The following is a 25,401-nucleotide window of genomic DNA, read 5'->3' on the forward strand; positions in this document are numbered from 1 at the left end:
GTGGAGATGAGTTCGGGTGGGGACAGGCAGGTCACAGGACCTGGTGGAGGGTTGCACACAATGAGCTGGGCCCCAGTGGGAGTCATGCAGCCTCCTGGGCCCCACCCGGGCCAGCAGGGCATCTGAGGCCACCACCCCACCCCACCCCACCCTACCCCACCCCACCCCACCCCACCGGGGTTCTGTGATGCGGACTCTCAAGTACCGATGATCCACTCAAGGGCTGAGGCAGCCATTGGAGCCTCCAGCAGCTGCCAGCCAGCCCCTGAAGAAGTGGGAGCCTGGGCTTCGTTCAGCCTTTCGATGGTTAATTCTCTTCTTCATTTACTTAGCACCACATTAGCTGCTGTGCTGTGTCAGGCTGTGAGCAAGGCTCTGGAAAGCCAACCAGCGCCTCACGGAGCTGTTCACAAAGACTCAGTGTCTCCCAGTCCCTTCCCAGAGAAAAGATGGGGGCCTACCCTGTAAGTGGCTTGTCCACCATCTGATTTTTGTTTTCGAAATTGTACACAATAATGGATACAACTCATTCCATCATGGGAACATCTCTGGTCCCAGTAACACACATGTTAACCAGTTTAAACAACAAGGCATTTCCTGGCTCTGGAAGCTGTAAGTTCAGGGTCAGGAGGGGACCTTCATGGAGGCCTCAGCACACAGACCCTACACGATTCCTGGAGAGAAGGGTCAGCCGAACCTGCCAACCATGGGTGGGGCCTGCTCCCCTGTGAGCTGTGACCTGAATGTAACTTAAAACTGTCCTGTCAGGAAGGAGAGAGGAGACAGCAAATGCTGGGGGCCCAGCTCCAAGGCCTACGGCGGACAGGAGGGCTGGGCACCCCCTAAGCTGGCCTCCGGGTCCCAGCCCTTGACGGGACCTTCCGCCTCAACCTGCTCGCTCTGGAAAGCTTACTGAAAGGGAGCTATGCCCACTCAGAGGGAAGAAGCGGGGGGCAGTTTAGTTTGCTTGCAAAGTAGGAGTTGGAGAAACTTCAGTTTTACCTTCCAGCCTAGAGATGCCCCAGGCAGCAGAGGCAGGTCAGCATGGGTCACAGTGACCGCACGTATGTGTACAGATATGTGTGTGGGTGTGGGGATGTGGGGGGGGGGTTGGGGTACGTGCACAAGCGCCTTGCCTCAAAGTTGACTGCAACCTGGGCCACAGGCAGGCCCGAGAAGGGCCTCATTGACCCCACACGCCAAGGAGGCAGCCAGGCGTGCTGGCTCCGCTCTGTCAAGCCTCACCACCTGCACATCAATCGTCCTGCGCTCTGAGAACAGGCTGTCCCTCGTGGGAGACAGGGTGTGCAGTGCAGGGCGTGTAACTGACGGTGCGCGTGCCCCTTGTCACACCCTGCCAGGTGGACCACCACTGGCATCAGTGCTAATTAGCTCGTCTTACTCCTGCTCTCCCTTCCTGGCTCTGTCTCTATATTTTGCCCACGAATGACAAGCCTGTCAAGACTATTTAAGACCATTTTAGCCATAATTCTTCTATCAGATTAAACAGAATAAATCAATCCTTCCCTAACGAGTTGGGTGCCTTTGCAATTTATCAAAATCTGTTCTTAAAACTTGAATATCGCCGTAACTTACAATAACACCACTGATTTTGTTGTTGTTTTTATTGTGTCAAAATATACATAACATAAAATTTACCATCCTATCCACTTTTAAGGGTACAGTTGAGTGGCCTTAAACACATTCACACTGTTGTACAATCGTCACCACCACTGTCTCTGGGACTCTTGCGTCTTATAAAACTGAAACTCAGTTAAACACTACCTCCCCCTCCCCCCTCCCCCCTCCCACTGCCCCAGGCTTCCATGTCTGGTTTCTGTCTCTATGATTTTGATGACCCTAAGTACCTCATACAGTGGGATCACACAGTATTTTTGTGACTGGTGTATTTCACTGAGCATAATGTCCTCCAGGTTCACCCACATTGCAGCATGCTGCAGAATGTTTTCCAGTTTAAGGTGAGTGCTAGTCCATTGTGTGCACGGACCACATTTGGCTTGTCCATTCATCTGTCAGTGGACGCCTGGGTGGCTTCCACATTTAAGCCGTTGTGAATAATGCTGCAGTGAACACGGGGTGCGTGTGTCTTTCTGAGTTAATGTTTTCATTTTTTTCAGATACACACCCAGAAGTAGGTGTGCTGGGTCACAGGTGGTTCTACTTTTAACCTTTTGAGGAGCCACCACACTGCTCCCCACAGCAGCTGCACCACTTTACATCTGTGCCAACAGAGCACAAGGGTTCCAATTTCTTCACCCACATCGTCACCAACGCTTGTTTTCTGTTTTTTGATCGCACCCATCAGTCTCTCATCTGTCTGAGTCTTTGGGTCTCAGGTGAGTCTCGTGCAGACAGCATGGAGTTGCGCGAGTGCTCTCATCCATCCCAGCACCTCACCTGCAGCTCCTCCTTCCCGAGATGTAGCTTCTGCACACACCTGTTTAACATCCTCCTAGAAGGTAGCTCCCCTCATCACTCAAGAGGTGGGAAGTCCAAAATCCAGGTGTAGGCGGGGCTGGTGTCTCCTGAGGCGGCTCCGGTGTGCAGACGCCGTCCTTCCCCGTGTCCTTGTGGGGTCGTCCACTGTGTCTCTGTCCAAACCTTTGCTTTTTATAAGGACCCCACTCACACTGGTCTAGGGCCACAGTGATGGCATCATCATAACTGATGACATTCTCAACACCCCCATCTGCAAACCAGGTCCCATTCTTAGGACTTCAACATACACACTTTGGGAGAAGACACCACTTAGCCTGTAACAGAGTGTAGCCCAGAGAAGCTGAAAAGAAGCCAGCGTTGTTTGTCAGGCCCATGTGTTCTTCCTGCCCCTCCTGACTCCATGCTTCTCGGTCAAATAGGTGGGTGCTCTACTCCCAACATGCCTCCCACGTCCCCAGCAAGGCACAGACAGAAACCTCATTGACAGGGCCTCTTAACAGGAAGCCAAGTGAAGCAGCCTCTTAAGCTAAAAAATCAAATTACACAAAAACAAGTGTCAGGAAACATCCTTCTCCATGCAATTAAAAAACAATTATTCTGGGGTGGGACCCAGCACAGCACTCTCCATCCTGGCTGGAATGTGATAGTAGACTGAGGACTGTTAGCTCACATGCAGACTGATTAGACCAGTCCCAGGGATGAGTGGGCTTGCGGGGAGGGGTCCAGGCAGCCAGGGTCCCGGGCCACAGGTGCAGGATCCAGGGGCCTCGAGGAAGTACAGGTTAGTCCCAAACTCCTGAGAGAGTTTCTTTCCCGCAGAGAAACTCACTTAAATGAAACGGACTGATTGGGGTGAGGACACTGTGGAATGAGACTGGCTTGACCCTGAAAGTCCCACAGAACTGACACTTCACTTCCTCAGGGTCTGAAGTTCTGACTGTAGGGCGGCACACTTGGGAAAAATCATCAGTGATGGAAAGGGAAGAAATGGGCATGGGCTTTATCTCTTAAGTTAATGTAGAAATTCAATATATCAAGGTAATCAAGGTAGCGTGTAGGTTCCCAGTCACACGGGTCACTGTGATTTTATCTTCAGCATCACTCGTGCACCAAAACCAAGAAACGCTGTCAGACACCTAACACAGCAGTGACGTGCTGGGGTGGGAGGCCACAGTGGCTGGTGTCTTCTTGCTAACTATTTTATCCTCTGAACTTAATATAAGGTATCACTGTGGCAAGAAAAACTACTTTTATAAAACTCACTTCGTAAGAGTGCACTATCCCCCAGAGTGTTCAGCCTCAAGTGTTCTGACCCACACAGACTGCCAGGGGCTGGGGGCAGGTCCTGAGCCGCACGGCGACAGAGAAAATGGGTTCCGGAGGCAGATCGAGAGGGAGGACCCACAGGCAGCGGGACGAGGAAGCTGTGAGCCCAGCAGCACAGACGGAAGTCGCTACTGGGGGAAATAGGGTTGGCTGAGAGGTTCAGTACATTTTTTTCCATGAAACAAAAGACAGCTTTCATTTTCACCAATAACTCCACCGATTTGGCGATTTTGAGTATGTCAGCTGTCTCCCACTATTGGCTTCTAGTTGCTGCTAAACATCTTCCAGTGCATAAGACAGCCCCACAACAGCAAAGAATTATTTTGTCAAAATGTCAATAGTACAAATAATCAACTTGCAAAAATAAATAAATAAATAAATAAATAAAATCTTAAAAAGTATGTCAATAGTACCAAGAAACTTTGCAAACCACTTTCAGCATGTTTGATCACTCACGGCACCTTTCCCATACACTGCATAAATCTTTTGTTGCATTTCAGCTGCATTTTTGCCTTTCTTGAAGTAATAAAGCATAATACACTGAAAATATTGCTTATTTTCTTCCATTTTCAATACTAAAATGGCTTCACAAAAATTTACCAATTTCAATAAGTTTTTTTATGCATGCTGATATGACAGCTGTCACAATACAATCTGACAAAACGCACCTCTGTAGTGACCAGCCGCAGCTGTCTCAGAGGACGCTCCTGCAGGCTCCCACACGGCCACCTGCTGTGTGAGACTCAGTTATTTGAACGTCTGAGCCCTGGCTCCCTCTCCCAGCACTTGCCCTGACCACCACCTGTAAGTGGTCACTTTCTCACTCACCATCCTGCTCAGCAAGTGGCTGTTTGCTCCTGAAGCTCAGTTTCCATGAATAGCTTTCATACTTAGACAATGTTCCTGAGTTTTGTTTTCTGTTTTATGTAACAACCCTTCAGAGTCAGACAGAATGGTGACTTTAGGCAGATGATGTGACTTCCCTCCACTATGGTAAGGGGGAATGTTAAACACGGAGTGGACCCAGTACATGCTGCACTGGGTCTCTCCACGGTTAACACTCAGCCACGGGCCGGAGCAGAAACACACTGGGTATCCTCAGGCCCTGGGCAAGGGGTCCCAAACAGGAGCTGACCAGAGAAAACCATCCTGCACCTGAGGTCAGACTTGGGGCCAGCTCAGCCCTCTGACCTGGGCCCAGAATTCAGACAAAAGACCCTGTGAGTCCAGACAGAGTGCCAACGTGGCAGAATCCCAGGGATGGTGGCCCTGCTACTAGCATCAAGGCGCATTTACTCAGAAACCTTTCCGGGGGTGAAAGCGGGAAGGCGGTTCCCACCACGTTTCCCATAATGCTTTCTGGGCCCTCCTGGTGTGGGAGGTCCCAGCTGGAAAGAGACAGTCCCTCCCAGATCTTGTGACAAAGGCACCGTGAGATTTTATTCGTTCAGTTACACTGACACCTGGTGGTCTTTTGTGTTGGAAAGAAAATGCTTGATTCTGTAAGGCTACATTCAGCCAAACCGCATCTTACACTTTCCTATGGGATTGAAAATCACCACCACCAGAGGCAGTATCAAATGGCAATAAAATATAATGAAGACATTAATAAGAACACTTTTACACATATTTTTTAATTTTAATAAACAAAAAAACCATGATTTTCCTCTTCCTAGATCTTCGGGGCTGATTAGAGTAGCTTCCTCCCTGGGAAATGTTTCAATAGAATTTTTTAAAGAAGCGGAAGCAGAAACCATCCCAGCACCCACCAGGCCTCGCCCCGCAGCACCAGGGCAGGCTGCAAGCTCGTCAGCACGCACAGGACGTTCCCTCTGCACTTTGTGGTGAAAGTAGCAGCAAGTAAATATTCACTACTTATTCTGCAAAATTAGATTTAACACTAAGTATGTCAAAAGTAAAGTAAAAAAATGGGTTACTTGATGGGTTCAGGGAAAATCCAAACGCTGAGACCAGGTGACTGTGTAACGTGTCCCCCTGTGTTTGCAGAAACACTCGAACACATGACCACCCTGTGCAACCGGACCACGGTGACAAGAGAACACATGGGGGGTGGAGGGGTTGGACCAAAACCGCAAAGTTAATCCAAGGTCACATGTGTTTATAGAACATAACACGAAGATAAATGCTGGACTTCCCCAGGAATAGTTAGATTTGTTTGCTTGTCTATTCCTATAGATACCAAACTATGTTACTGCAAACATTTTTAAAAGATTCAAAGTTAATCCCCATATTTGCCACTCATTCTGGTAATAACTTTACTCTCTTTAACTTAAAAAAAAACATCTAAACGTAACCGTCCTACCTCCCTTACCACACACAACCTAATGTAATGTCACAGCACCCTGGAATGAGAGGCTCTTGTCCACAGTTCCATCCATCTATGGAGGAGCCAGTGGCATTTCCGGGAGCGAATGAATGCCCAGGGTTCCTCTGGGACCCAGGGGAAACTGTCAGGGCCTGGTGCCTCCAGTGTCTGCCCCAGGCTGTTTGTCTTCCTCAGAAACTGCCAGCTGTCTGCCCCCAGAGTGAAGGTCCACACTTTCCACGGGGAGCAAAAAGCTTGCTTTGCTGGGCGTGCCAGTCCCAGCTGTCTGACCTGGTCCCTGAGCATCTCCGCTGGACAGCGATGGCCAGATCATCACAGAGGCCGACAGCGTGCCTGACACCTGACCCAAACCACAAGTGACAAAACCTAGGCTCTGCTGCCTCCTAAGGGGACTGCTGAGCACTTTCTTTTTAGGTTGGCCAAAAAGTTCATTACATTTTTTCTGTAAAACAAAGACACATTTTTCATTTTTATCAACAGCTTCACTGATTTGGACATTTTGAGTGTGTTGGCTATTTCTCACTATTGGCTTCTAGTGGGGAGAGGCCAGGGTTGCAGCTAAACACCTTCCAATGCATAAGACAGCCCCACAGCAGAGAATTATTTCGCCAAAATGTCAATGGTACCAAGAAACTTTGCAAACCTCTTTTGACACATTTGATCAGCTATAGCACCTTCTCTATACACTGCACAAATCTTTGTGTTCCTGCCTTTCTTGAAATAATAAAGCATAATATACCAAAAATGCTGCTTTCTTTCATCTTCATTATTAAAATGGCTGCACAAACATTCACCAGTTTTGATGAGTTTTTTAAAAATTCACACTGATAGGATGGATAGCTGTCGCAAAATTGTTTCTAATGAAGTTCAAGACAACTAAGCATGACAAGAGCCATGGTGTGGTCTCCCTGTGGCCACTGTCCTCCTGAGAATGGACTCAGAGGACAGCCACCAAGAGTGGGTCACGGACAGGAAGGACCCAGGAGCAGCCACGACAGACGGGCAGGGGCTGGGCCAGTGGGCAGCACAGGGCTCCTCTAGCCTGGGGCTTTGGGGGGTAGGGGGGTCTCTGGAAAGGTGCAGATGTTCCAAAACGTGTCCTGCAGGGTCAGTGAGGAGTGTCTTATGAACCTAAACAGAGCCAAGAAAAACGTGTTGGCACTGCCCATCACACCAATTGGCTTTACAAAGAATGAGGGCAGGTGCCTGTCTGAGTGTCTCCTGACTCCCCTGGGGTCTGAATCCCGCCTTCACCTTCCCAGGGCCAGAGCAGAATGTGAGTGTGTGCTGATAATGGTGACCACCACGGTCTTCGGACGCTTCCTTCTCCCACACAGTTGGGAATGACGCCGGCCAGCCCTGCGTCACTCGCTCCCACCTCCCCACCCCCAGCCCCTGGGGGTCAAAGGCTCCCTCCCACCGGAGACGGAGTTCTCTTCCTGGAGCTCTCTTTCCAGCGCCAACGCATCCACCTAACACAATGACACATGTGTTGCCCACTGGGGAGGCACAGGAACAGACCAGACAGGACCCTCGATTTGCTCCCTGGACCACCACTGTCACCCGGGTGACGGGAGACTAAGGAGTTTCTCTCCTGCAGAGTAAGGTGGCAGAGTAGCCATGCTCTAAGTGACCTCCAGCTCCAGCTGAGGCACCTTCCAGCTGACGCTCTGATCTGGGGCTCCCTGCCTGTCTACAACTGGCTGAATGCTTTGAGCAAGACCTACTCTGGAAATGTCCTCAACCCTAAAGTGATAACAAACTGTTACAGGCTCGCCCTGGCTGGGTAGCTCAGTTGGTTAGAGCCTCGTCCCCAGTGTGCCAAAGTTGTGGGTTCAATCCCTGGTCAGGGCACAAACAAAAAATCAACCAATGGTGCATCAATGAGTGGAAAAACAAATTGATGTTTCTCTCTCTCAAACCAATGGGTAAAATCTCACAGGCTCTTTACTCCTTTGGGAATAGGGTCCTGTGGCAGGTTGACCAGATCCCCCCAAATTTGTGTCCATGCAGAACCTCAGAATATCCTTGAAAATAGGGCCTTTGCAGATATTATTAGTTAAAAATCTGGAAATGGAGTCATGCTGGACAAAACCCAAAGGCTGTTTTCCTTAGAAGAAGGAGACACAGAGCACAGACGGGAGGGGTGTGGCTGCTTGGGGTCCTGCAGTCCCACCGGTGTCCTGCCTCAGAGCCTCGACCCCGGGCTCTGCTGACCTTACGGGGCCATGTTCCCTTTGGGCAGAGTCTCCTGTCCCTGCTGCAGGCTCCCCAAGGTGGGGACCCTGCTTTTCTCCTGTTCCCCCAGCACCATCGTCTCCTGGAACGGACAGTCGATGACTATCTGAGGAACTGGTGCTAAATGGCCTCTGAATGTCCAGCCTCCACAGTCTTCTATCTGACCGCAAGGGTCTCCTGACCTTGGTCTTCAGACCATGCTCCACAGGGAGACCTGGTGGTGGGGTCCCCCTGAGGACCTGACCGACAGCACCTTCACCAGGCCTGAGAGACATGAGGCCACTTTCTAAGGCAACTTTTTCCTTTCAAAGCACACCCCCCACCCCAGGTCGTACCGTGACCTCGGCCCTCACTGGGCTGCGCTCCCCCAACCCCGGAGAGGAACTCTGCCGCCAGCAGAGCAACTGCCCTGCCTGGGCAGGACACTCGCCTGCTCTTCGGTGGTGCTGCTCTTCCTGTTGGTGCTGTACTCTAAATGAGACGGGTTTCTCACTCACTTCTTTTCTTAATTTGCTTACCTTGAATTAGTGATAGTTCTCTAACAGACCCTGTCTCTGGCGCTCACCTGACTCACGAATGAGAACGACAGCAATGCGGCTCTGTCTGCAGCCTTTCCACCCACAGTGCACCTGTGCATAGGCCTTGCCTCACAGCAGGCCCAGGCCCCCACGGGGAGGGCCCTCCACCCCCAAGCTGGGTAAAGACCAATGAGAAAAACTGCAGCCAGAAAGACAAGTTCTGAATTAGAGTTTAGTTCAGGATCAAAACTAAACGTTTATATCTTGTTTGCACAAAAATACATGGAAAATGGTGATGTAAAAGAAAAATATAATTCCTAGTGTATGTTGAAGTTTCCTTAGCATCTGAACCCAAATACAGACAAAATTAAACAAAAATGTTATCTTCACACAAGCACCAAGTAACCAGCCCTAACACGCATCTGGCCTGCTGCCCCTCTCTCCCAGTGCCCGTGCTGGGCAGTAGCTGACAAGCTGGCGCCTCTCCACCCCCTTCCCCAGCCACAGCCATTCTCAGTCACCTCAGCAGCAAGAGGGTCAGTTTCCCAAGAGAAAGCGCTGAGTGTGGGCGTCCTTTGCAGGTTGGAGGTGAGGAACCTCCTCCTTGGTGTGCAGGTACGAAGTCTCTGAGCCCTGAGTTCCAGGGTCGCCTGTCACCTTGGGGGAGTCACCTACCCCACAGGTTCTGTCCGGGAAGACCACCCCGCTCCTGACACAGCTCAGTGATTCTTGGCCTGGCTGCACCTCAGTGGGAAGCTGCCTTCCCCCACCCCCACCCGCAGGTGATTCTGGTCAGGTCAGGCAGGTGGGCGAACGGAGGTACCAACAAGCCCCATACGGCCCGGAACACCAGGGAGCTTTCAGATGAGGAAACCAGCTGCTGAATCCTGAGCACCCAGATGGGGCTCCCATAGGGCACCCCTCCCTGGACAGGGTGAGCATCTTGGCACACCCTGAATAAGGAGGCTGGCAGTAAACCACAGGGTTAAGATGAAGGAGCTACAGGACATGCCCACCTGGGACACACTAAAGATCAAATTAATGGGCTGGAGCAGTTAAGCCCAACAGGACAGACCCGGGAGGCAGCAGGGTGTTATCAAAGGCTCTTCACTCCTTCGCAGAGAGAAGAAATAACCTTAAAATAGAATCTCATCACATCCTCCTGGACCAAATTTCACTACAGTAATTGCATCTGTGAGAAAGAGAACTGCAAAAGAAATCAGGCGTTCTCGGGGCTCAGCTGTAAGTAATATATCAGCCACCCACTGAGAATTCCCATTAAGAATAAGCTGGCTCCATCCCCATCGCTGAGAATGTGCGTGTGGCAGCCCCCCCTTAATGGCCCACAAAGCCTTCGCCCAGGTCCCCAACCCCGCACAATTGTCCTGCCCTGCCCAGTCCACACCAGGACCTCCGATTCTTCAGGTTCCCATTGACACCCAGAGCCACAGGGTGGAGGAGGAAGGGGAGGAGGGGGAGGGAGGAGAGGGGGAGGGGAGGAGGCAGGCGCTACAATGGTGGCTGTTCAGTGCAGCCTCCATCCTCCCAAATCCATCACACTAATTGAACGGCCAACTTGTTGGAAGGAAAAATGTTCTTAGTCATCCACATTCAAGGGACGAGGAGGAAATGCTCAGCTGCACAGGAACTGTGCCCTGAAATTAATGAGGCTGCTCCTGGCGTAACTCTGCTCAGTTTACTTTCCTGACCCACCGCACAGCCAGCCATAAATCGCACCTTTCGCGGCGCGTTTCCAAATTCATTTTTCCTCCCCAGTGACCACTCTGCAGACACTCAAGTGCATCGGCAAATAGTTGGGAACCCAAGGAACGAAGCCCAAACAGACACACAGAACCCTCCCGCAGAGCAGGGTGAGAGACCGCCTCCTCTCCCTGGCTGCACACCAGGGCCACCTGGGACCCCTCAAGGGCAAGAACCCATCAAGTGCCAGGCACCCAGGCCCTGCCCGCCTGCAGGGCTCTGAGGCAGTCAATCTGGGGGCAGCTGTGTGAGCAGTAAGGACCCAGAACCCCACGCCTGTTCCACGGACACAGATTGTGTGCCACAGCTCTCCTGTCCACCGTCTCACCACCACTGCACACGTGAGGAGCAGACCCTCCTCAAAGAGCTCAGCAGGGCCCATCACCCTCATTGCATCGTAAGGAGAACATTTACTTGGAAAAATTAGACAAATCAGGGTGACTTTGCCTATAGTTAGTCACAGGTAACTCCAGAGTACTTTCTAAAATTGTGTCTTTACCATCTTCAAGGGGAGGGCGACGTGGGACCTCTGCCTGCAGCTGGGTGATCTGTGGGTCCCACACCCTGGGGCCAGCCTTCCTGTGACTGCCAGCTCCAGGGCGTGTCTGGGAGCAAGCACTGCACATCGAGTCCAGCTTCCTTCTCCTCCACATCTGACTGTAGTCATGGTTTTGCGAGGAGGGAGTCCTCCAAACCAGTATGTCCCAGGCCTGCCCACAGAGTCACCCTGAGATAATTTCTTGTGCACACAGACGACCAGGAAGGTCCACCTTGGGGGCCAGGAATCTGAGTTTGCTTATCTTGATGATCCGTGGGGTCTGGGACAACATGAGGACACCAGGCAGTCCTCACTCTGTTGGTTCAGTGTGCACAGACGCAGGTCCGAAGCTCAGTTACAAGCACCATCCCCGGCAACACGGAGCACGTCTCAGTCCCCACAGAACTTGAAGTGTGGTAATTGCTTGTGGTGCAGTTAGCTGCCAGGCCCCTGGACCCCGGAGTGCACAGATGTGCATCACAACCAGTGACCAGGCATGGCTCTCGCTCCCCGGTGTGCCAGGGATGGGTCACCGGCTCCTCTGAGCCTGGTGACAAACCACGTGACACCTGCAGAGAACTGGCTGGGAGAGATGGGAGTGCGGCAGAGACATGAAGGGTGACCGGGGAGTTGAGAACAGATGGCAATGGCGGGGGGAGGTGGGCGTGGGCACCACTGGAGACACAGCAACTCAAGGAAGGCGACGTGTTTGCGTACACAAGACACGCGGGTGTGAGGAAAGGGATGAAGGGGCGGACGTCATGAGGCAAAAATATCCATTCACTTCAAAGGACTACTGGGAGCTACTGCACGGCACGGGCTGTGCAAAGGATGAAATGCTGGCAGCTGAGGCGGACTTAGAGAGGCGGGTGACAGTTCTCCCTGGGAAAGATGTTCCCTCCACTCACAAGTGATGACGTGAGAAGGGGCAGCGCTGTTCAAAGCGGACTGGGGACGCTCGGTATCTCCAGTGCGCTGTCACAGTGTACCAGTCGATGTCGTCGTTACTGGCTTTTATTTCCCTGTACACACGTCTAGCCAGCAGTAAGAGAGGTCTTATTGTTTTTACAAACATTTAAAAAGTCATGGAACCACTGAAATTGTCCCCCCTGGTTGTTAAGACAGCTGCCCTCTTGGGTCCCATATCCTGGAGCCGAGCTTCCTGTAACTGTGTTCTTGGGGACATCCCTCAGGCAGTGTGAGGACCGTCCAGTATTGGCTTTTGGGGAGACTCTGGTCCCCTTGCCATCGCTGTGGCATCCAGTGCATTTAAGCACACCCACGTGCCAAGGTGCGGAGGGAGCAACTGTCCAGCAGCAAAGTTGTGTCCCGGGCAGCTTGGGGGCTGCAAGTGGCTGGCAATGAGAACCTGTGCACATCCATTGTTCTGAAATATCACTGGGGAGACAGTGCAAGCCTGGTCATTTTTTTAAGCATAAAGCACTTTTGGCCAAGATGGCCTCATTTTAGGGAACGGCTGTTCTGCAAACATTACGCACACCATAACGAGCCAGCATCCCTTCGATGCTTTAATTATTAATCACAGACAGAGGAGGTCCACAGCGAGCACATTAGGGGGGCCCTAAAGACTCACAAAAACGCAAAGCTGCACAGAAACACTGTTAAAGTGGGAACTCAGATAAGCGTCAGCTCTTTCCTCCCCACCCATCATCTCTGAAGGACACTCCCGCCTCATGCCAAGAGGCCAGTCAGCAATGTGCTGCCAACCAGAATGAAAATGATGTATTGGCCTTGGGCACTCAGAGTAAACAGTCCAATTAAGCCCACTGTTACTTCATTTTGCCAATATTCACCACCCAGAGCTTCCTAAGATTGCAGATAATGTTTCCACGTCCTTAGGAGCTTAGCATTTCATTGTTTTACTACCTCCAAATCCAGGAGCAGGCAGCAGTCTTGATGTCCAAGGCCACGCCTGAAAGAGAAGGCCTCACAGCACGACTTCTGAGACACTAAGGCTACCTCGTGAGACACTGGTACTGAACCGGCTCAAATGTTCAGTGCCACTATCATCTATTGAGCAAATGTTTGCCGAAGTCCAGTATGTTGGCAATGGTCACACTCTTGTGCACATGATTCTGTGGGAATGAGCCATGTTGCAATGGTTTCTGCTAGGCTTGTGTCCAAGCACAAACTTGATGAGCAAAGAACAGAAAAGGCAATCTCTCCCCCAGAGCAGCAACTGTTTTCTTCCCCAAACAGGAAACCAGGCATTCACCTCAGGGGAGACAGCCTTTCCTGGGCCCAGAATGCCGCCATCAGAGGGAGGGAAGACAAGAGGCTGCTGTCCTGGCAGAGCTGCTGAGGTCCCGCCAACTGGGGGCTCCTTCCAGCCTCTCACCTCCAGCTCCCTTGGCGGGAGTTCTTTGCACAACAGAAGTCTTGAGTGTGTTTTTGGAGCTGGGGGCCCATGACCGCATCCCACAAAGGGGTTAGCCCCTGTGCTCCCCTCTTCATCAAGGCAAATGATACCAACAGTTTGCAAGGCGAGCTTATGCTTTTCATTCAAGAGGCATTTGCCACAAGGGCAGGCTACACGTAGAACGCCTATGGGCATTATTTCTGTGCTCCTTCTCCTTCCCGAAGACACAGGCTGTCGTGAATGTGTGTGAATCACGAAAGCAAAGTCCACTGTCATCCAAATGGGCTTCCAGAAAAATGAATTCTCTGGCCCCCGGCTCCCAGCTCCCTTCTCTTGCTTCCCCACCTGGGAAACGTGTAACACAACGGCCCTTTCCTTAAGCAGGGACAGCGTGACCCTGTGAGTCACAGTTTCTTCCCAGTTCTTGTTGGTGAGACATGTCCACATCCCCCACATGACCCTGTCACAGAGTGACAGACCCTGGGAACTGCAGGTTCCAGCAGAGCCACAGAGAGAAACGCCACCCATTGTCTTCCTGTAATTTCCAAGCCCGTGCACCTTCCAGAAAGTGACCACACACCCAATACTGTTGGTGTCATCTCACGGTGAAATTAGGAGTTGAGTCCGAGTTCATTTCTAGAGTGACATGTCTCATATGTCCTTAAGCCTGTGTAGTTCAGATCTTTAATTTCAGGCTTCAGAATGAAAACAGACTTACATGACCAGTTAGTGATAGGTTACTTTTATTTTTATTTGTTTATTTATTGATTGATTGTTTTCAATCTTTACCAAAGGATATATCCACTGATTTTAGAGAGAGGAAGGGACAGAGAGAAACACTGATGTGAGAAACAAATATCAATTGCTTGCTTCCTATAAATGCCTTGACCGGGTATCGAACCCACAACCTGTGGGTGCGTGAGATGACACTCCAACCAACTGAGACGCCCAGCCAGGGCAAGAATACGTTTAGTCTCAAGTCTTCAGATAAAATTTTCAATGGATTCACTTGGAAGAATTTAACCTGCTGCGTATCATTAAGACCCATCTCATTAAGAAATATAAGATTTCTTTCTTAGGGTCTTCAAGTTTATTTTTAAATGGGGTAATAAGCACTGGGTTTTTGAACCACAGCAGAGTATTGCTTTTAATTATCTGTGCAAAATGCACGGACAAAACGGCATGTAAAGTTTCTGATGTGTTTTCCTTCCTGTAGCCCCTCCAAGTGCGATGTGTCAAAAGCAGCTTTCCCGGGATGTGCCTCAAAAATACACGGAAAGAAAGAAAAGGAACAGATGGCTGAGATTAAATTTGAACAGTGATAAGTGGTGGCTTTGAGGACAGCTGGGTAATGCACTCTTTGCTCAAAAACATGTTTGATCTGAAACACAGAAACAATCTTATGGTTTCCATGAAAGTGAAAGAAGAATGGCGCGCGTGGCTGGTTTTCTCTCCAACGTGTCCTGTGCTGCTCTGAGAGCCATATGCTCTGATACGCTGAGATTTAATTTTTTTACTTTTAAAGTAGTGGTCAAACATTTATGCCACCTACTCATCAATACTTGTGGGGATAATAAAGAATTATGAGCCATGAAGTTTGTCTTAACCCTAAACCTTTCTGGGTTCCCTTCACATCAGACCTGCGAAATGTCCTCCAGCAGAGGTGCTGAGGTGGAAGACCGAGTTACTCTTTTTCATTTTTTAAACATTTTAAATCCTCATTTAAGGATATGTTTATTGATTTCAGAAAGAGAGGAAAGGAGAAAGAGAGAGAGGGAGCGAAACATCAATCAGTTGCCTCCCACACACACCCAAGCTGGGGATTGAACCCACAGCCTTTAGTTGTATGGGAGGAAGCGCTAACCACTTGGCCGCCTGGCAGGGGCCCAAGTTACTCTCTTTTTTAAAGATTTTATTTATTTATTTTAGAGAGATGGAGAAGTGAGGGAGAAAGAAAGGGAGTGAAACATCAATGTATGGTTGCCTCCAGTACATCCCATACTGGGGACCTGGCCTGCAACCCAGGCATGTGCCCTGACTGGGAATCAAACCAGCAGTGCTTTGGTTTGCAGGCCTGCACTCAATCCACTAAACCACACCAGCCAGGGCTCCAAGTTACTGTTAAAGACATAGTTGGTCATTAGCAAGTAATCAAGTTTCATCACAGAAATACCTCAAAAAAAATTCACTAGTCAAAGAATACTACAGAAACATGTCATCAAAATGGAATTTGGCTGGAATCATTCATTTCACAGGCTTACTGTGTCCTGCCTCAGAGACCCGACACTGCGACAGGGATGGCCTGTCACAAAGTTCAACTGCAACCAAGAGAAATCTACAACATAAAAAAGTGCAGACATGAGTCGCAGTCCTGAGAGACTCTGAGCTGCAGGGACGGCACCGCCGGCTGGGAAGGCAGAGCAGGCTGGGTCTTTGGCGCCCTTGGTTGGGAGACTTGGAATATGCGTGGTGGGAGGGGCAGCAAAACCGTCTGTGGCAGCCCCAAACACCATCTGATTTCCTGAATTACAAATCTGGACATGGACGTGTGCCGAGAACTCGAGTTGGCCAGACCCTCCTTTCACACGCACCCTCATTCTCATGCGTGTCTCCAAGCATGGAAACTTGGAGGAAGGCACAAACAAGGGAAAAGGAGACCCACTCAGAACACCGCAACCTGCCAACGCCGAACCGGGCCTACAATGGGAAATGCAGGCGTCTGGGGACTCCCCTTGGCCTGTGTTAACAGGCCACTCCTGGGTTTGGCCAGCCTGAAGCAGCCCATGCCCTGTGTACCCAAACCTCCTTTGTGTAGCAGAGGTGAGGAAGACACTTCCAGACAAGATCATTCCTGACTGTTGTCCTAAGACACAGGAGGAGGGGCGGAGGTGTGTGAGCAGTGTAAACTGGCTCCCTGGGGGGCCACGTCTATGGAGTCTCAGACACCCCAGAGCTGCTTTCTGGGCCAGGAAGCACGAAGCAACAAGAAAACCTGAGGTGAGGGCCCCTGGACATGCTCGCTTATCCCCAACACTGTCACTTCAAGATAAAGGAAACTCGTGAGCCTAAAGAGGCGGCAGCCAGCTCCCTGCTCTCCCAGATGACACCACAGAGAAGCAGGGACCTGACAGGACTGTTCTGGCCAGAGAACTGGAATTTAACCATGTACACAGCAGCTATGCACTGAGTCCTCTGTGCTCAGGAGTCTGTGTTAGTTCACTTTACCCTCACACTCCTCTCGTTTGTACTTCAGGGATGGGGAAGGTGGCCCGAGAGGACGAAAACCACCCCTTAGCATCCCGGCCCAGAGACGCACGCTCGTTCGTGGGCCAGTGATGCCCTGTGACGCATGTACGGTACCCCCACAGTGGACACAGAGACCCAGGCGGCAAGGTGAGAGGCAGCCCCTTTCTGCTGGGCTTCATTACACGGCTGCCTAGGCAGAAAGAAAGCACCAGTATGACGAGACATCAGACTAACTCCTCTTGGCTGCAGCGGAGTTTGGTCATGGAGCCAGGAAACTTCTCCTGGAGTCTGACGTTAGAACACTGGCTCCAAGTGCCTGGCTTGCACTACTCCTCGCGGGAGCAGAGACATGACCATGGCTGCTGGAGACACCGGTGGGTGAAAGAACTGACCCTCTTCAGTCCTTCCTGCGCAACACTGCTACAGGCAAACAAACATACGCACACACAGAAGAGACCTGCACATGCACCCCCCACGTCATGCCTGCTGTCAGGAAATGCTGCTCCAATAGGAGGGCTGGCACACTGGCCAAGCGTAGTCGATAGAGCGGGGTGAATGTACCAAGGACCTCGGCCCCACCCAGCTCTGACACCCGGCATTCACATCCCCTGCAAGTGGAGTCCCTAGGATGGCCGAAGGGGCTTACAGGTTGTCCTCTGGTGCTGAGGACAAACCTGCTTGGCCAGGCTGCTGCCCCAGTGTGGGAACAAACACTAACTGGATGGGGCTGTGAAGGTGTTTCATAGAGTAATGGCCACCTAAATCGGCCGTAAGTGACAGGGTCGACATCATCCAACCAGGTGGAGGTCTGGAGAGCAAAAACAGGTTCCAGAGAAGAAGGAACCCTGCCTCCGGACAGCAAGGTCTACTCCTGCCCGAGTGTGCAGCCTGCCGGCCCCCACAATCGACGAGCCAGTTCCTCTTTGTGTGTGCGCACGCATACCATGCTGGAAGCCCTGACTGACACAGGATGCAGAGACGGATGTGTAAATATGTTGTTACAATGAAACTGCACCAGACACACTGACCTAGAGGCCCGTGCAAGGGCTCTGGGCACAGAGGAGAAGCCACAGCTTTATCCACCTGTACCGAAGGTAGACTGGACTGAGCAGGTGGCTGAGAGGACCTGACTTGTCGGGTGAGCAGGGGCAGGGACACATGGGAAGGAGGAAGCGGGCTGGGCGCGGGGAGGCCGGGGCTTCCCCCTGGCTGTCCTGTAAGCACTGCCAGAAGCACCCGACAAAAAGGGCTCCCGAGAGCAGAGCAGGTCGCTGGCTGCAGCTGAGCACCAGGAAGACCCCTGACTGGTCCACTCTCGGGAAAGAGGCCCAAATCCTCTCCACTCTCCGGAGTGTATCCGATTCTGCTTGGCTCTCAAGGCAGCCTTGCTCCACATTTCCGGGGTTCTCTTCACCTAAACCAACTGTCAGCATCCGGTGGGATGGAACCCAGCCAACCATCTGAGACCCTCTCAGCTCGGGCTGCCTACGCAAGAAGCTCCTACAAGAGGGACGTGGGAGCTGGAGCGCTTTATTTCATGCCAAGACGAAAAGAAGTAATTTTTAGAAATAGGGAAGCAGGAGGCAGTGATGCACACAGGAGCTGGTGTGACTCACAGAGCACTGAAGGGGGAGGGTCTGTTCTGTGTGGCCCCAAAAGAGAGAGTGAGCGCTGGTGGGACCCTCACGGAAGCCCTCCTAAGGGTCATGAGGTTGTTCTTTAAAGAATTTTGTATGCGTACACAGAAAACTAAAAGTAGTCCTCACCCACCAGTCTGAGGACTTGCTGTTAACATTCGAGCTCATGTCCTTTTTCTCCCATTTGGGCAGTCTTAACCCAGATGAGATCACGTAACTTGTATGATTGTATGGCTTCCGTTTTCATGTGACATTATTCCACAAGAATTCTCTCGTGTCTGTGGGAAACTCCTCACACGGAGTGTGCACTCTCTGCGTGGTGCTAGCACATGACAAGGGCTCAGAACTCGTACAGTCCTCCCCTAACTGAGCCCCAAACATATCCAGCTTGGGGAAAATACAAACAACAGACCCCTCGTGCTGGGAGCAGATTTCGAACGTGCTTGGTGTAACCCGAGTCTGTGCGTGTTCACGCTTTGCAGAGGAGCAGGTGTGCACCGCAGTGGGGTGCTGGGCGTGGCGAGGGTGACGGTCAGGGGACGTGTGAAGCCTCCTCCTGCGAAGGTTTGGGGTATCAGCGAAGACAATATATTTTAAGGCCATCAGATATGTTTCAAATGTTAAGAAAACAAACCACGGCTATAAAAATATTATTTTTTAAAGTGTTTTATTGAAATGTTATATGTCAGCCTGATGAATTTCTATGGAATGAACACATCCGCCCCCTCTGACACAGACCCAAAACCCAGAAGCACCCCTGCCTGCCTCGTCACCATCCAGTTAGCTTCGCCTCTTGGAACTTCGTGTAAATGGAGTCACACCGCGTGTGTCCTGTTCCATCGCTCATCTGCTCAGCACTGTGCTATGAGATTGATCTATGCGGTTTGTGTAACAGCAGCCGTTTTCTCTCTAGTATTTCACTGTATGAACCCACCACAGTCATTCATTTCTGTCATGGATGTACACGTTATTTCCAGTTTGGGACTGCTTTAAATGACGCTGCTAGGAAAATGCTCATGTGGGTTTTTTGTACATCCAAGTATGCATTTCTGTTGGGTATATAACTGTAGTGGAATTACTGGACCCCAAGAACGAATTTGTTCAGCTTTCACAGATGTGAACCAGCCTGCTAGGACTATCCTTATACCTGTCCTTTGTATAGCTGAACATTCACTTCTGAATCATAAGGAAAAAGTCCACGTTCCGGGGTTCGCCACTTTATCTGAGTTTATAGGGAAAAGTTGTTCATAATATTCCTTTACTGTCTGATTGATGTTCATAGTGTCCATAGTGAAGTCTACTTTTTACTCCTGGTGTTGGCGATTTGGCCCTTCCCTCTTTTATTCTTGATCAGTTTTGCCAGAAATTTGTATTAAAATATTTTTAAATAACCAGTGATTAGTTTTCTTCATTCTCTGGGCTGTTTTCTACTACAGCATTTTTAGTTCCTCATGTTTGAATGGCCATTTCGGTGAGAATTCCATTTCTAGGTTGACAGTTATTTTATCTCACCATACCAGAAGTATCTTGCACTCTCTTCTCGTTTCCAGTTTCTGCTAAAAGTCTTACTGACAAATGCAGTGTTGCTTTTCAGATTTGCTCTTCAGTTTTGGTTTTTACTAATTTCACTGAGATGTTCAGATGTATGGTTTTCTTTGAATTCAACCTATGATGTTACACCATACAAAACTTCCAATATTAAACTTTTTTAACCTACAAAATAGCTATGTTGTAGCTCTTAAGATCCAAGAGGTATCTTTCTTCCGTTTGGAAAAGAAACCTCAGACATTATTGTTTCTGTATCACTTTTCCCCTACTGATACAGGTACTAGACCTCTCAATATATCCTGTATGTCTTGTATACTCTTTTCTACAGTTTTACCAGCTTTGCTGTTATTTTGCCTGGTTATGTCCTTCTGACCTACTTCCAGTCCACTAATCCTCTCTCTTGCCATGTCCAATCTTTGGTTATATCTGTCATTAAGTTTCTAAATTCAAGGCTAGTACCTTCAGCTGATTATTTTAATTATAGATAATCATAGAGTTTATCTCTCTGGCAAAATTTTCGGTCTTGTCTTGTATTTTCTTGGACATACTAATCATAGCTACTTTAAAGTTCAAGTGTGATGAGTGCAATCACTGTCTACAGACATACTTCTATCATCTGTTTCTGTGTCCTGGTTGTGGACATCCTTTGGTGACAAGAGAATGGCAGACATCACGTGAGAAGGTGCAGAAGCTCCGGGGGTCTTATCCTCTCCCCTTCCTCCTCAGTTAGGCAGTCGGGTGGGGGCGAATCACTGAATCTGACAAGGCGTGACCACGGGCCTTCTCATGAGGGTCACCCTACCTCGGGTTCACCTACTCACCTGGGATGTAACGCCTCAGGGATCTCAGGCGAGACCTAGGGTATGTGTTCTAAACCCTCCTTCTTAGAAGTTCTTGAATTCCAGTTTTGTCTCTTCGGCATTGTGAGTCTGCCAGACAGGTCTCCTCTGCTTTTCCGCGCCCCTGCTGGTTAGCCTCTAGCCATGCAACGCAAGAATTAGGCCAATGTCTCAGAGGAAGAAGCCACAGATGCTGGGCTATCTGGGCCTGTTTCTCTCTGGGATCTGGAGAGATTCACATTTGTGTGATGCAATGTACTTCACGTGGCTTTAATTTCATATCTGTAACTTAATAACTAGGTTGAACACCACCTCATTATATATCTGTCATTTGGATTTCTCCTTTAGAAGTTTCTGTTAAAATGTTTTTCTTAATAATTTGCTGTGATTCTTTATATATTTTGACTATGAGATCTTTGTTGGTTATATGTGTTAAAAATATCTTCCCATTCTGTCACTTGTTTTTCAACTTTCTCCTTAGTGTGCTTTGTATTAAGAGATGTTCTCATCCTGACTGGTCTAACTCACTGGGTTGGATGTTGTCCCACAAATCAAAAGGCTGCCGGTTCAATTCCCAGTCAGAGCACATGCCTGGGTTGCTGGCCAGGTAGGTCCCTAGCTGGGGGCATATGAGAGGTAATTGATCAATGTTTCTCTCCCTCTCTTCTTCTTTTCCTTTCCCTCTCTCTAAAAATAAATAAATAAAATCTTTTGAGAGAGAGAGATGTTCTTGATTTTAACGTAGATGAAATTACCTGTCTTGTCCTTTGTATTCAGTACTTATTTCCTGTTTCAAAATCATTGTTTACTCTGAGTTCTTAAAAAAGGTTATATTCCCATCTAAAAATCTTTATAGTTTTGCCTTTCAAGCATATAGGAGTTGCTCCTTCTGAAAGAAACTAGGTCCGATTTTATTCTTTTCTAGTATGGATCCCAGCTATTCTTCATCTTAATTTTTTAATTCAAAATGTCCTGAGACCTTTATTTATCAGCATATATACAGCTCCATTTTGAGGATGAACCATAATTTAAAGTATATTTAGAATGTTCTTTTTTTCTATTTCAAGGTTTCAAAGAATCAGTGTACATTCAATTCTTTACACATATGCTTAAGCATATTCATCATGCAATTTCACAGAAGTGGACCTGGTGAGTTATAAGTAGGTACATTTTAAATTTTCTTAGATATTGGGTTTTCTGTCTTGCTTAAAAACATTTATTACCTCTCAAAAATTATTAAAAATTCCCCCAAGTTTTTCTAGTACTTATAAAATCACATTATACTTTTAAGTTTTTGAGCCATCTGGATTTTATTTTGGGGTAAGGAGTTTGGGAGGGATCCAGCTATATATTTTCCAAATGTCTGGCCAGTTGTCCCCAAATCATTATTGAATAATACATTTTCCCCACCGATTTAAAATGTCATCATTATCATATACGAAAAACCCATATGCATTTTGATCTATTTCTAGACTTTCTATTCTTTTCCTTCAATCTGCCTGTCTATTCATGATCACAACCAGTTGGGTGTAAATGTTGTCACCATCAAGCACCACAGCCTGGACTGGTCAGGCCACACCCCACACACAACTGCTCTGGTTTCCTGTTTAGCCTCATATCCTGTTCTCAACATGGACTTTAAGCTAGTTTGCTCAATTAAAAAAAATTTTGCCCTGATTGGTAGCTCAGTTGGTTAGAGCATCGTATTGATACACTGAGGTTGTGGGTTTGATCCCAGTCAGGGCACATACAAGAATCAACCGATGAATGCATTAATAAGTAACAATTAATCAATGTTTATTTCTCTGTCTTTTTCTTTTCCCCTCTCTCTCTAAAATCAATTAAAAATTATTTTAAAAAGATGTTTTGTTCATGTTTTTTTCTGATTGGTTAAACATAAAGGTTAATTCAGAGGGAACTGATATTCTTCCATTAAACCCTCCTACCAGAAACACTCCTTCCAGTTCTTCAGCTCCTGTCTGTCTTCCTCACGCTTGTCCTGGACAGTCCGGACCTGCCTGTGTACCTTCCATTTCCACTCTCTTCACGCACCTCCACTCTGTCCATTGATGGTCACAGGTGTTCCTCCTGAAGAACTCCTTGTAGTATTTGTTTATTCAGGGCAGCTGTCAATATATTCTCTCAGTTTTCTGATGGCCTGAAAATGTCATTGTTTCCATTTCCTTTTAGAAAGATACTTGCTCTGGGTATAGATTGTTAAGTTGGCAGTTATTTTCTTTCAGTTCTTAGCAGATAAAAATGCATGATCTTCCCTGGCTAGTGTAGCTCAGTGGAATGAGTGCGGGCCTGCGAACCAGAGGATCGCAGTTCAATTCCCTGTCAGGGCAAATGCTGAGTTGCAGGCCAGTTCCTAGCACAGGATGCACTAGAGGCAACCATACATTCATATTTCTTTCCCTCTCTTCTTCCCTTCCCCTCTAAAGATAAATAAATAAAATATTTTTTAAATGCATGATCTTATAGCTGCCCTGTCAAAGTTGTCTGTTAACCACATAAGGAACCACCTCCGAAGTCCATTGGTTTACAACAGTAGTCAGGCACTGTTCCTTGCTGTCTGTGAGCAAGCTGGCTGCCCATGACTCTCCTTGTCCTGTGCAGCCAGTGGGCAGACTCACATCTTCGTGAGAACATCAGAGAAGCAAGAGAGGTCCCTAGCGTGGGGACCAGCAGCTCTGCTACTCCATCCTCACTCACTATGCAGAGATGCTCAGCAGAGGGTCTGTATGTGGGCATAGAAACAAGGGAGTAATGTGGTCTCCCCAACACACACTCAGAGCCACCTTTCCCCCCCGACCCCTTACAGGCTTTCTTACATTTGTGTTTTCAACAAATCACTATATTGTTCCCAAGTCCCAGGTGTGCGTGTGATCTTCTTGGGATCCATGGTGCTTCCTGAAGGTTTGTTTGATTTCTTTCATACATTTTGGAAACTCTTCAATATTGCTTCTGCCCATTCTTTCCTCTCCCTTGCACACTTTGATCTTAGTATGCCATCTCCTTACCATGTCCACACATTAAGGAGCTGTCCTCTCTATATATTTTCCATCCTTTTTTCTCTCTGGAGATGGTCTTCTGACCTACTTCACACTCACTACTCCCCACTTCCACCATGTCTAATCTGCTGTTAAATGTACCAGCTGCATTCCTAAATTTAGTTCATGCATTTTTCAGCACTAGAATTTCCACGTGTTTTTTTCCTACGGACTGTACTTCTCTGAAATTCTTCATGTACCAACTGTTGTTTTAATATATTAATCACCATTCTTTCAGTGTCAGCATCTGCTGACTGCAATACCTGCAGTTCAAAGCCTGTCTCTACTATCTGGCTACTTTTTCTTGGTTCTGTCACACCATCCTATTTCTCCCAACAAAGCAACAGCTTTACAAATAACCAGTCTAGTATGCAACCAGATTTTGTAAAATAAAGCATATGCAACCTTCCATAAACTGTAAAACACTGTGCAGGTATCAGCAATAATTTGTAGCATTTTTATAGTCCTCGTGTGTCTTGGACTAATATCCTTAATAACAAAACAGAATGCTGACATTCGGGTAGACTAGGGTTCTCTACCTAAGACAGTTTTGCATTGCAATTTGCAATTTCTTAAATGCCAAATTAGTCATTTGCATTGATTTGCATCTCCACAGAGAAATATCATTTATGCTAATGATGCTCTTGCTAACAAACCATAGAAGTAATAATGAAGAGACTGAGCCCCCCTCCATACCTTTGGCTTTGTTGCACAAACCACAGCTGGCATTTTAGTACAGATGTCATGGAATTTTTAGGGTGGGAAAGTTATTAGAGATCATCAGCTCAGTGGTTCTCAGCAATGAGTGCACATTAGAGTCACTTCAAGGAGCTTAAAAAGAAGAAGAAAGGAAGGAAGAGAAAGAGAACTGATGCCTGGCTCTGCCCACCCCACCCCCTGAGATTCTGACTGCACTCAGCCAGGCAGCACCTGGGCACCAGGATTGTCCGAGAGCTTCCCACTATTTCCAATGGTTGCTAACTACTGATGTGGCCACCACACACCTCACTTCAGAGGCGGGAAACCTGACATGACCACAGTGTGTGTACGGAGGTCCATGTGCATGCACACGTGCTCACACACACATACCAGATGAATCAGTGACATCAGACTTTCAGATTAAGAAAATGAACACATTAATCCACAATGAACAGACTGAAAAAAATATTAAAGTTTGAGTCTAGTTGTTCTGTTTGTGATTCTTTCAAAGAGCAAAGAACCAAATGCGAAGTGGTCATACACCTTCATTTGTGATAGAGAGGCGCCTGCAGCCCTGGTGAATACTGGGCATAAGCAACTCAAGACGCCCAACCCAACTGGGCCAGCAGGAGACACGTGACTCAGTGGTTTAAGTCCAAAGACCAGCCTGAGCCAATCAAGTTAATAGATGAAGATGATGACCAGGCACCAGACCCATGAGACTGACCACTGGCCCCACCCTGTCCACCACCTGGAGGGTCTTATACTTGCTTGAGTGTATTTCTATTCTCTGGAACACATAAAAGCAGCC

General features: G+C 48.6%; 1 protein-coding gene across 1 annotated transcript in view; it reads right to left on the reverse strand.

Annotated features, from left to right (window-relative positions):
• PTPRN2 (protein tyrosine phosphatase receptor type N2) overlaps positions 1-25,401 on the reverse strand; it is a 383,390-nt gene that overhangs the window by 298,615 nt on the left and 59,374 nt on the right. The window lies entirely within an intron of this gene.

Source organism: Artibeus jamaicensis, unplaced genomic scaffold (genome assembly GCF_021234435.1).
Source record: "Artibeus jamaicensis isolate MK-2021 breed Jamaican fruit bat unplaced genomic scaffold, CSHL_Jam_final contig_718, whole genome shotgun sequence".
Lineage (NCBI taxonomy): Eukaryota > Metazoa > Chordata > Mammalia > Chiroptera > Phyllostomidae > Artibeus > Artibeus jamaicensis.